The sequence below is a fragment of the Mus musculus genome, chromosome 3, assembly GCF_000001635.26.
Source record: "Mus musculus strain C57BL/6J chromosome 3, GRCm38.p6 C57BL/6J".
Classification (NCBI taxonomy): domain Eukaryota; kingdom Metazoa; phylum Chordata; class Mammalia; order Rodentia; family Muridae; genus Mus; species Mus musculus.
Window position 1 is genome coordinate 105,814,892 of NC_000069.6, and position 11,255 is coordinate 105,826,146.

Below are 11,255 nucleotides of genomic sequence, written 5' to 3' on the forward strand. Positions count from 1 at the left end.
GGGTGCACCATCACACCCAGGCTGAAACTGCCTTAATTCATGATGATGAGGATAAATTCATAAGATGGAGGAGTTGCCTCTAAATACTCGGTGACATAGCTGTCAATAGTTGGAAAAATAAGGAGAATGGCTACCAAGGAAGGCCACAGTTGATTTGAAGTGGGTAAAGTATTGTCAAAGATTCCAAGCCCCACATGTCAAGAGATGTGAACTCATTTATGTTGAATGGTCTAGATGATGATAATGCTTTGGGCTTGTTTCTTAGAGTGTAGTCTGGACTCTGGACATTCTACAAAATTTAATTTCGAGTATAAGCAGAGCATAATGACGACCACCCCATAAGAATTTGGATAGAAGGACGGCAGCAAGTGTGGGTCGGGGGAGCCTTGATCAGTGACAAGGTGTGAACAAGGCAGAGGCTTTGGGCTGACAAGGAACAGTCGCCAGACTTCAAAGCTTGTGATGAGGCTGACAGCATTGAGGAGCTGTGTAGAGACTTGGCTGTCAGCCCTCCTGATAGTCACAGATAGGGCAGCTTTCATGCAGAGTTCTGTACACACCCTGGGCTGCCTTCAGGGCTGCATGGATGTGGGTAGAGTCATCTCAGCAGCCGCAGGCTCCTCCTGCTATACCCACTTCCTCGTTTGCAAACTGCTTCACTTCTGAGAGACCAGGGCCCTTTCCAGTAGCTTTAGGGATGGTAAGTTGTAAGTGATTCTTGCTAAGTATTCCTTTTATGCTCTTAAGTCTCATCAGAGAGATAAGAAATCAGGGCCCAGATAAACAGGTGCCTGTGTTACATTCACTGTAAGTGAGTCTGCAGTGAAGCTCACGTGAACATGCTGGAGGCAAAGGCAAGTTCCAGGGTTCAAGTTCAGTAGGATTCTAACAGCAAACAATCACGCCGCTCTGCTTCTTTTGTTTAAAACAAACAACTAGAAAATGCCTCCTTATTAGGTAGGTACTGTACGCTATGATTGTTAAATCGCCATCCTGAACATTTCAACTGTTTGTGTCCCCATGCAGCTGTCCATGACCCAAACTTGGAGGAGGACAAGTGAATGCATCTCATAAAGGAGAAGGTAATATAATCAATCGCTTTATCTAACATTTCTACCTGGGCAAAGATGGAAGTTTAATTTTCAAGGTACACGGATACTCTCTGTTGACACTCTACCACACGGCAGAATGCTCTGCTGATCTCCTCTGCCCTGAGTTAATTTGGGACCTTTCCTCTCAGAGAAACAGTAAACAATATTAATTTTCACAGCATTGTGAAGTTGGTGACGTCGCTCAAGCATGATGACAGCTGGTCAGTAGGTCACAAGTTCTCCTCGTTGTTATTCCCACAGACTGGGAAGCCAAGGCGGAGAAGGACATGTGAGACTGGGCAGGCTTCAGCTGTCATCTGTGGGAAGTGGCTTTTGGTTGACCAGCGGTACTTCCCAGTGTCAGCACGTGTGTTGTGTCGGCAGCTCAGACCTTGCGCTGAGGGGCCCCTGTCCTCAGCCACCCTTCATCTTGGGAAAACTCTCTGGTGTAGAGCAGGGAGGTAGGGAGGCAGGGAGGCAGGGAGGCAGGGAGGCAGGGAGGCAGGGAGGCTTCCTAGTGCTAACTCAACTTGTTTAAACCATTATACTTTATCTAAATAATTGCATTGAATACTTCGATACAAGTAAGAACACGCAGGAGAGAAGTAGGAGAGGCTGCCGTGGAAGAAGAAGAATATGCAGGAGAGAGAAGGAGAGCTGCCATGTGCTAAAGGGCCAAGAGAACGTGGCCCAGAGGGCTGCTCAGTTGGGTCAAGAGCAGCCAAGATGGAACATAGAAACTAGTAAGTAGTAACTCAGAGTTAACAGTAGGAAAGTGGATTCTAACAGCATAGAGAGTAGGCAGTTACCCAGCTATTTGTGCTGCCTAAGGCATATATATATATATATATATATATACTTTGATACAAAGCCCTACTATGTCTGTGTTGTTATCCCTGTTTTAAAAGAGGACTCCATCGGGTTCTCGTAGTTAGGAAGCTATGAAGTCAAACTTTAAAACCCAAGGGTTCCTGACTGCAAAGTCCACTTTCTTTCCAGTTGCCTTGCTGAAGTGCCCGCTCTGAATGAAGAAGAACTGGGTCCTGCAGTCTGTCCACAGGAAGAAGACTGTCTGTGAGCACAGTCTCCATGTTCACTGTCTCATGCCGTCCCTGATATCATGGAGGAAATGAATGGTCATTTAAGAATCCTCATTGGCTAAAGAGCTGGTGGTTTAAATGAATGAATCTAATGCAAACTGTGAAGGGCTGGTCCTGGTATTAAGAAGATGGACGATTCTGTGAAGGGAATGTGCTAAGACTTGTTTGTTGAAAATGGAATTATTAATGGCTTGTCAGTAAAGTTAAGAATGCCTTAAATCATTCCTCTCTTACTCTATTCATAGAAGAAATAAAACAGATGAATTTATAAAGGGTTTATTGTCTGCCAGACATTATTTTTTATATTTATATGGGTCATTTAATTCTGCAATGATCCTACTTGGAAGATATAGTTATTTATTACAGTTGAAAGTTCGGGGGAAGAACAGAAAGGTTAAGAAACTTGCCCAAGGATACAAAGGATGGAAATGGTAATGGGGCAGCCTGAACTTCCAAATCTGGACAGCTATTCACTGTCCCTTCTGCTCCTGTCTAATAGAAGGGAAGATCAGACAGAGGTATGAAGGTCTGTGTCTATATTTAGAAAAAAAATTCTTCTTTCTCATTTTTTTATTCCTAGAGGGATAGCCACTTTTTGCAATGCTGAGCCATACTAATGGCAAGACAAGTCTACTGACTATCACTCTTAAGTCTCTCACCACATATCCTCATCCCTCTCTTTCCTTCTCAGCATGACTCTAGCATCCTCCTCTGCCCTTGGGAGTGAGGGGTGACTGTGGACTAAGATCTTTTTTCCCAGGGGTACAATAGTGAGCGCCTGAACACCCATGGGCATGGGCATGGGCACGGGCACTAGATACAAAAGACCCCACTATCACCATAGGCCTTGCTGGAGAAAAAAAAGTCATTTATCCACACTGAGCACTGTAAGAGTGATAAGTGAGTTCTCTTACTCCTTCTTTTCCTCTTCCTCTTCCTCCTCCCCTCCTTTTTTTCCCCCTGAGACAAGCTTTCTCTGTGTAGCCCTGGCTGTCCTGGAATTTGCTCTGTAAAACAAGCTGAACTTGACCTCAAAAATCTACCTACCTTTGTCTCCTGAGTGCTGGGATTAAAGTCGGGTGCCACCATTGTCTGGCTCAAGTGGGTTCTTATGTTGTCTGAAAGTAAGTGTGTGTACCTCACTGGAGAGGGACTGAGCTGTCACCTGCTCCCATCATGAAGCTGGATATAGACAAGCTGCAGTGCCTTGGTTTGATCTAAGCAGCTGAAACTTGCATCTGCTCCACTTTCGTCTGTAGAGGAGACTTGCAGAATTACTCATTCTGCCCAGATGTGTAAAGAAAACGGTTTTCTTTTCTTCTAAACCACTATGGTGTCCTTTATAAGCCCTCTCCTGATGAGTAGCAAGAGGGGAAGGGGTAATTTTAGTTCCTTAAGGTTTCAAACCTAATCTGATTCAGCTATTTGAACAATGTCTTTTGACCTGTGTGTCTTGGAGATAAGGTGAAGAGTCCTTTCGATCCTGCTACCCTGCTTCCTTCTTCCTAAATGGCCCCACAATTCTGAGGCCAAGTCTACCAGGACACCTCCTCCACAAGTCTGCCCTCATAGACAAGGCAGTGTCAGATTGAGGACACAGTGGTCTCCTAACAAAGGAATCAAGGCAGTTGGTCAAGCTGGGTGTTCTGTTGATTTACCTCATGCCGTGTAGAATCCTGAAGAGTAGCATCAGACGACACAGAGACTTCCTGCCTGGCATGTGGCTGTCCCCTACATCCTTTCCCAGCAGTGCAGGAGAGGAGGTCTACTGGCTTCCAGCCCAGGCAGAGGATGTTCTTTTGATACCAGAGAAACAAAGAAGAGGCTCAGTTTTTGAACTTGAGTGTGGAAGTGTGGAGGATTTTTTTTTTCCAGCAATAGTTGACCAACTCACTAGGTTGCTAAGCTTCCAGATGGGGCCTCATGGGAAAGGGGGCTACAAAAAGGACTAGAGGAATGAAAATACTGTGTTTACTGAATATCGTCCCCTGTTATGTCAAGGTAGACTTGGGTTAAATGGCTCCCTTACATGTGCATGCTCATGCTCATGCTCATGAGTGTGTGTGTGTGTGTGTGTGTGTTATAGTAGAAAATGCTTCCAAATTCCCCTCAAAGATGTGGCCTCTTCTATTTCTTTGTGTTCTACACAACTTTTGTACAAACCCAATTTCTTACCCTTAAAATGGTATAACAGTGGTATGCACCTCACTACATAGTTAACAAAGTTTAAGTCTGTTTCCATATATCCAGAATGTTAGACTTAACTGTATTGAAGGAAGCATTCAACACATTAGCTATTTAGATCCTAATAAATGAATGTCATATATTTCAAACCTCAGAAATGTGTTCTGCATTGTGCAGAAGAGTGTGAGTTTTTAAACCAATTGAAGTTGCACAAACCCAAGCAAGTTGCGTGTCCACTGTGAGCCTTTCTGAGAAAGACAGAGAACATCATCGTAGGATAGGTATGTGTGTGTGATGATAACTCTTCCTTGTTAACTGGATTTAGAATCACCCCGGAGACACACATCTAGTAGTTCCTGTACGGGCATTTAAGGAGAGGCTTAAATGAATACAGGAGGTGCCATCTCACAGGCTAGAATCCTCAGCTGACTATGAAGGGGAGTAAGAAGAGAGTAAGCTGAGCGTCAGCTTGCATCTCTTTCTCTGCTCCTTGACTGTGGCTACAATGTAACTCGCTCCCATCATCAGGCCCCCCCCACCTCCCCATCCTCCAACCCCACTCCCCACTCCCCCTGCCCCTGCCATGATGGACTGACTATCTCCTTTAGACAGTGAACTAACATTCCTTCTTTTCTTCCTCAAGTTTCTTCCAACAGGTATTTTGTCACAACAAAACCTAATCGTTCTTAAATTATGCCCTGCATATAAACCATGTAGCGAAGAGTGACACCTAACTGAGTGAGGCTCTTCGCTCTCCTTTTTCCTTATGTCAGCAGGATGCTGTCTCAGAACCAATGACAGCTGGGTTATCAGCCAAAGATCTTACATTTTTATCACCTGCCCAATATACTATGGCAGAAACTCAGTAAAGGGTGTGTAACCAATTTAAATGAACCTCCAAAGCTAGAGCTCGAAGCTATAACTTTTACTCCATTGAACGCTGCTGGTTTGAAGACAGTTGTTTCAGGCCCCTCAACCAACAACTTCTGTCACGTTAGGAACATCTCCCCTACAACCTTGTTTCTTCATTAAAATTCCCCTGGGGTCTGCTGGAGGCATTTGTGTCTGCTTCGGTCACATCGCTAAACCCACACTTGGAGAGAAAAGTGTTTGCATAAATACTAGCAGATGAATTTTTCAAAGATCACTTTTTCTCTCCTGGCACTCTGTGAGGGAAATGAGCAAATATAAACAGACAAGCATTGCACTGGGAAGATAGCAGATGAGCCTCTGCCGGGACCTGGACTGGCCTGGAGTTTCCACATTTGGGAGCTATAGGATTATGACAAAATCTATTTGTAATAGTCTTGCTTTTGATTTCTCAGCCACAATATTAATTGCTTAGAGACTTGGCTCATTCCACACACTCAGCCTAGCTTTCTCCTTGGAGAAGCCAGCAGGATTCTGGAAGTTCCCTCTCTAGAAGGGGTTTGCCTACTTAAGTCTAGCATAAACTCAGTTATACTCGGGAGTCATGGAGAAGAAAGGAATTTATCGTAACTCTATGCAAGGGCAAGTGAGAAGAAGCCTCCGTTTCCTGTTTCGGATGACTTCACACTTATGACCTGGAGTGTATGATGGATATTAAACATGGGAACTGATCACACAGACTCCCTCACTTTTCTTGATTTGGGCCATTTTGGTTTAACCCATACACCCTAGAAGATGCCTCTGTCCATGAAGTCCATGAAGTTATCCTTAACACCAACCTATGCCTTTGGGCCAGATAATATCTTCAGCCATATGTATAACAAATTTTCTGGAGCATCTAGGCTATAGACTAACTAGTAATATCCATCCCCTCTCCTAACTCATATTTTGATACCTAGTCCCCATGGTTGATGATGTTGAAGGCAGAACTTTCCGAGGTAGTTAGACTGTGGGCTAGAATCCTAACAAATGGGTTTAATGTCTTTATAAAAGAGAATGTGGGGCCAGCATGATGGCTTACAGATGCCAAATCTGATGACCTGAATTTCATCCTGGGACTCTTATGGTTAAAGGAAAGAAACAAGTCCTACAAGTTGCCTTCAGACCTGCTAATACACACTGTGGCACATGCATGTGTGAAGGCCCACAAGCACACAATATTAGATAAACTAATAATGATATGCCCAGAGAATTTCTCAGTTCTTCCTACCATAAGAGAACAGTGAGAAAACTGCTATCCATAAACCAGGAAGCAGGCTGGCAAGAGACAGAGTCTCTTGGAACTTCCCGACTTCCAGAGTTGTGAGAAATTAATTTCTGTTGGAGATACTCAGTCTGTATTATAGCAATCCAAATGGAATAAGACAATCTACTAGAGATCATACACTGTCCTAAGAATAAAAACGTAACAGTGGAGAAGTCCCTAATATTACATAACTAAAGTCCAGTGGGAAAATAGCCAGTCATGTTATGTTCTAATGATTCATTTAAAAACTGCAGCAGAAGCAATAGTTTCCGTTACCATCACCAACCATAATATGTTCCAAGGACTGGTTTTGGAGTAAATGAGTGAGAGACGCTGTCCTGTTTATTTTTTAATTTTGTGGTGCTAGGAAGGAACCCAGGGCTTGATGCACATGCTCAGGCAAGCAAGTGTTCTAGCAGAAGTCCCATCTTGTGGCATCTTTGTTGTCAGAGCCTCCATGGGACGAAGGTTTTCCATCATCTATAGTTGACTTGGCTGATATCTTCTTCATGAGGTATCTTTTAAGTCCTCTCAAGAGCCTCCAGTTTGTTCTCATTATGGAAGAGCCTGGGTCTTGGAGAACACTTTACCTTGGGTGGACAAGGATTAAAACATTTTTTAGAGTTATGCTGATACTTGTCTATAAGGTTTCATGAGTGAGGTAGCACTATGTCATAGAAAACCATAAGCTTTGAGGCTAGCCCTGGATCCTAGTCCTAACTCAAATGTTTCTTAGCCATGTGCTTTTGGGTTATATTTTACTTTTCTGCTCTTTAATCGACTCACATAGAAAACAGGGAGAAGAATACTTGCCTCTGAGTTTCAGGTTCTTATGTGAAATAGCCCTGAGAAGTATTTAGTACTGAGCACCAGGAGAGATAATATTGATTGTCAGCTCGATTGGATCTAGGATCAGCTAGGAGACAACCTTTGGGCACAGCTGTGAGGAAGCCTCTAGATAGGGTCCCTGCTGTTGGTGGCACTGTTCTATGGGCTGGAATTTCCAGATGAATAAAAAGGAAGACATGATCTTCGCACCAGGGACAGTCTTTCTCTGCTTTCTGATTACAGAGTTAAAGCAACTCACCATCTCAGGCTCCCGTCACACTGCCTCTCCACTTTGATAGACTGACTGTATCCTCCAACTGTGAACCCAAATATACCCTTCCTTCCTTAAGTTGTTTTGATCAGGCAGGCCCTTGAAAATGTGAAAAATAGCAAGCACACACTCCAGAACTGTGCTCTGTATGGCACAGGGCATCTTTGAAAGAAAACATTTGCATGGAATGATTTATGACAGCCATATAACTGGGAGTTAAATGGCAATGAAAAACTATATCCACAGCTGACTCTACCTCATCCTAATGATGCCAAATTCCATCTCCTTCAATCTACCTTAACTAGAATTCAAAAGCATTAACTCACGGGCAAGTGCCTCAACCAGGAAACCCAAATCAGAATAAGTGATAATCTGGCCCTTTATACTTAAAAAACAAGATCCTCGGCTTTGACTTTACCTCTTCTTTACTGTGCTTTTCATAGAGTGAAAATGGTATACATACACACACACACACACACACACACACACACACACACAGTCCTTGAAAATGTTGCACTAGAGGTAAGACTTGTGATCACAAATACAAGGGGGATACAAGCTAGGTGACTGGGGCTATTGTTGTAGGCGATTGCTATATTCTCATGAGTTGCTAGATTCCCCCATGAATCTATCCTGAAGGCTCATCTGCAACTTTTGGGTTATTGAAACAAATGCTAATGGGACTTACCAAATCGTTGAATTGTAAAGCTTATGTGAAATCTTTTTAAGTCTCCAAATTTTGAACGTCATACTTTAAAAAAAAATTATGGAAACAAATTTAATGTCCAAAACACAAACACTGACTAATTGAAATGTTGATTATTTAATGTTGATTGTATCCATTAATAACCATAGTTGATGAGCCAGTAAAGTGGCTTGGCAGGTAAAGATGCTTGCTGCATAAGCTTGGCAATGTGATGGCCGAACCTCAGAACCCATGTAGAGGTAGCAGGAAGAACTGATTCCACAAAGTTGTTCTATAACCTCCACACAGCACACACCCACACACAATAATAATAAATAAAAATAATAAACAATCATGACTGGATACGTTACCATATAACAGAGAAAATGGTATATAATTTTATGCATTCAGAATGAGTTTAACTGTGTTAAATGACTAAGTCTGTGCCCATGGAAAGATCAGAAGAAAATATTCATAAAATGTTAGTGTGTGGCCAGGTGTGATGGCAATTGTCTTTAGTCTCAGCAGAGGCAGGTAGATTTTTGAAGTCAAGATCAGACATAGCAAGTTCCAGGACACCCAGGGATATGTAGTAAAACCTGGTCTCAAAAAAGAAAAAAATAGTTATTGTGTGAGGCTTGAAAGTATAGTTAATTTTGAGAATGGTCTTATTGTATTTTCATTGCAGGTGTGTATTGATTGTTTAGTTTTGAAAAGCATTTTTAAATGAAGACTTCCAATAAGAAATATACACTTTCCCAAGATGATTCAAATGAACCATTCATTTCCAAGGAGAATTCTCAGCTGCTTTCTAGTTGGTGTGCAAAAGGGAGGAGTTTTCAGAAACCAAATAACTAAATAGGAACCAGAAATTATGCCTCAATTAAGACTGAAGTCTGGTAGTGCTGGTGGTGCTGGTGGTGGTAGTGATGCTGGTGGTGCTGGTGGTGCTGGTGGTGGTGGTGGTGTGTGTGTGTGTTTCGAGTTGTTTTCATTTTAGTTGCCAAGTCATGTGGCCTGTGTCTTCCCACTCTCGGGTGAGATCAAGGTTTCTCCTTCCAAGTCATGGCATCTGGTTCTCCACTTATGCGGGCTGGGGGTGGGGGAGCTACAGGAGATAAGCATTAGACTGACACCAGGCCCCACTGCAGGGGCAAGTCAAGCGGAACAGCACTGAATCAACTAACTTTGTCTCTGTTTGAAAGTTAGCTCCAGAAGTTCCTGGTTTTGAACTAAAGGAGAAAGCAGACAGCGAGTGATCAGATCCTGTCTTCCCCATGATCTAATATCATCTTTCTCAGAGGACATTTTAATGTTTCTTTTTGTTTTCAAAATTCTTCTTGCAGTCATATCACATTAGGAGTCCTGGATGCTTCTTAGTCCTAGTTTTTTGCACAGATACTTTTTTGTCCTCTCCCCCTCTCTCTCCATTTTCCTTTCTCTCCTTCTACCCCCTCCCTCCCTCCCTTGTTTCTTGTTGTGTCAGTTTAGGTCTTAGAAGCAGAGTGGCTGACTAGATTGTTCTCCATGAAATCAGACCATTAGACAAGTGCTCAGGGCTTAGCCCACTCGGGGTTTTTTTATGTTTAGAAAAACAAGAAGCAGGAATCATCTCCTAAGTCACCAGGACAGACACCCAGTAGGGTCTCACCAGGACAGGCAGACACCCAGTAGGTTCTCACCAGGACAGACACCGAGTAGGTTCTCAGAGGCAAAGCTGGTCCTGTCCTGATGAGGCAGCAACCAGAAATGTCTCAGCAGCTTCTTAGTTCATCACAATGCTGGACTGGGCATCTCAGCTGCACTATTATACTTCAAGTTAAAGTTTTAGGCAAAAGATACATTCTAGAAAGCTCAGTGAGGGCTCCTGAGATGGCTCAGCGAAAAAAGGCGTTTTCTGCTTACCTTGTCCACCTGACTTCAATCCCCAGAACTCACATGGGAGAAGGAGAGGCCCACCTTACAGAAGTTTTCCTCTGACCTTCACATACATGCAGTAACAGGTACACACACACACACACACACACACACACACACACACAGGAGGGGAGAGAAAGGAAGAGGAAAGTGAGGAAGAGGGAGAGGGGGAGTGAGAAAGAGAAAGAGAGAAGGAGAGAGGAGATTATCATTTTTTAAAGCGCAGCAAACAAAACAATACAAAAGAAAATTAAATTAAATTTGGTCCTAAATCTTGATACTGAGATATCATAAATCTAAAAATGGGCTGGCCTGGAGAAATACCATTTTGGCTTAGCAGCCTTGTAGCAACTTAGAGAATTCCAAACTCCAAGACTCAGAACTTGGACGCAAAAGAGGGTTATCAGTGTAGTGCCTTGTCCAGCTGAGATTTACTAGACAGCCCAGTATTAGCAGTTCCCAGGGGGCCTGGGCTTAGCTTGAGTCAGTCAGGGTGTGATAGGCCACAGTGCTGATCTCACCTAGGCAAGCCAACCAAGTTCTCTGCCCCCTCCACCCACCCCCTCAGCCTGCTGTCAGCCACCTCTACCACCCCCACCCCTGCAGTTACCTCCTCTCTGCTATTTACCCACAACACAGCCAGCTGTGGAAGTTCGGTGACTCATTTGCTACTTAGGTATTTTGGGTTCATTACCCTTCAGCCACTTTACTGAGAAGAGCCACTCCCAGTGGTGCCAAAATAGAGAAGAGAGGAAGTAGGGCCAGCAGATGGGAGGGGGTGGGGCAGAAATTCAAGGACTGCTGTGGAAAAGGTCAACGGAGGTGCTGTTGTCCACGCCAGCGCTCCTGAGCAAGGCCACTCCAAAAGCAACAATGGAAAGGAAGCACGGCTTTGATTAAAACTTCATTGAGAGTCCTGGACACACAGCCACAAGTTCTCAACAACAGAGATGATGTGTTCAGGCATCCAGGGGAAGCGTCATTGCTCCTTGGGAATATTTTT

At 43.6% G+C, this 11,255-nt stretch overlaps 2 long non-coding RNA genes across 2 annotated transcripts; one reads left to right on the plus strand and one right to left on the minus strand.

Moving 5' to 3' along the window:
• The first annotated feature begins 675 nt into the window (after positions 1-675).
• Positions 676-2,468, plus strand: Gm5547 (predicted gene 5547). The gene is made up of 3 exons (NR_045845.1): positions 676-700; positions 1,027-1,082; positions 2,091-2,468. It is a non-coding gene; the product is annotated as a predicted gene 5547 (long non-coding RNA).
• Positions 2,469-6,875: 4,407 nt separating this feature from the next.
• Gm46838 lies at positions 6,876-10,962 on the minus strand. The gene is made up of 2 exons (XR_001784065.2): positions 10,863-10,962; positions 6,876-7,141 (listed from the first exon to the last, which is right to left on the minus strand). It is a non-coding gene; the product is annotated as a predicted gene, 46838 (long non-coding RNA).
• Positions 10,963-11,255: the final 293 nt, after the last annotated feature.